The sequence below is a fragment of the Phoca vitulina genome, unplaced genomic scaffold, assembly GCF_004348235.1.
Source record: "Phoca vitulina isolate PV1807 unplaced genomic scaffold, GSC_HSeal_1.0 scaffold2, whole genome shotgun sequence".
In the NCBI taxonomy this organism is placed as follows: domain Eukaryota; kingdom Metazoa; phylum Chordata; class Mammalia; order Carnivora; family Phocidae; genus Phoca; species Phoca vitulina.
This window is the reverse complement of record NW_022589705.1, coordinates 15,225,607-15,227,106: the sequence shown is the minus strand read 5'-3', so window position 1 is coordinate 15,227,106 and position 1,500 is coordinate 15,225,607. Positions and strand designations below refer to the sequence as shown.

Sequence of the window (1,500 nt, the reverse complement as noted above, 5' to 3'; positions counted from 1 at the left end):
TTAATGAAGGTTTGTGTTCGTTCTAGGTTTTGATTATTAGAAATGGAGGTGTTATTAGCATTGTACTTATGCTTTTTTTATCTGACTGGTCACACCTTGGTTTCTTTGCTGGTTTGTCACATAGCTAACTTGTATATAAAGAGAGACAATACTGCAAATCACTTTAGGAAAGGAGGATATATTTTTATTCAATTTAAGTTTGTGAGTTTCTCAAATTTTTCATTTGTGTCATGGATACTTTCAATTTTCTTATTGGGGCCCAAGTTTTGAAAGGCACAGTCCAGAAGGAGATATTTTCTGTTTTGTTTGAGTGTTAATTTTTTCTTTTGTATTGTATTTATTTTTCTAACACTGTCCCTTGAGACAGTGAATGCTGAACCCCTGTAATTGAAAATGATCAAGCTATTCTGGGTCAAATAGCCACATGTCAAAGAGTAATTCTTAGTGTGTGAGCTCCTTTCTATATCAACCATGGCCGATATCTTTAAATTTTATATTTCTCTGCAAAAGAAAAACCCACAAAATAATGATTAGAAAAATTTGGTCTTTTTGCACATTTGAAAAACTCTAACATTTGATAAAATGTTTTGTTTTTGTACTTTGGTGAAAATCCACAACTTATTGTGACTTTTTGCTTTAGAGCTTGGTTTTCGCAAATGGTAGCATCAGAGATTGCTGCCAGTCCTGAAAGAAGTCTTATCTATTTACAAAATGACAAAAGTCATTTTTTCACTTCAATCAGGTCCTGCTTTTTTTTTTTTTTTTTTTGATGATGTCTTTTGGCCATGTGTTCTTTTGGAAGGGATCATAATGAGCAATAAAATATTTTAATACTTTATTGTGAAAGAATCCAATTAAAAACGACAAAGTCATTGGTAAAAAGTAACAAAATATTATCAGGTTATCCCTAAAAATAAATCTGTAGACACTGAGGAAACTACACAAAATTTTTGAATGACTTTGAGAAGTGACCGTAACTTGCAATGTGTCTTATTTTTCTTTTTTCTCATAGACAATATCAAGAATGGAGACCTTGCAAAATATAGCTTCCATTGACTTGTAGCAAAGGAAATGACATAACATAAATTCAATTTAAAAGATATTGAGTAATTCTAGTGTGTCTTGAACACAAACATTTTTATCTTATGTGATAACCTATAGGAGCTCAGATTCTACTTCTTTTTATATATCTTTGGGAGTCGAGGTTTATAGACTGATAAGAACAGATACTACACTTGATCATAACCAAAAGGTGAGAAGTGATTGGAGTTAAGGTTTATAGAAAGTGTTGACACAGAAATATGGTGAAAATGTTGCCCTATTGGATTGCAAAACTGACACTTGTTTGGCCATGTCAACCACAATTTATAATTTGAATATTTGATTCATGCCCCATGACATCATCCTTTCCATTAAAATTTACTCTCTGTTTTAGTTGTATAATTTACATTTATTTCATTTATTTTTAAGAGGTGAACTTTTTTGTCTAAAAATGAAATA

General features: G+C 30.9%; 1 pseudogene; it reads right to left on the bottom strand.

Moving 5' to 3' along the window:
* Window positions 1-1,114: 1,114 nt before the first annotated feature.
* LOC116627242 lies at window positions 1,115-1,264 on the bottom strand (annotated as a pseudogene).
* Window positions 1,265-1,500: the final 236 nt, after the last annotated feature.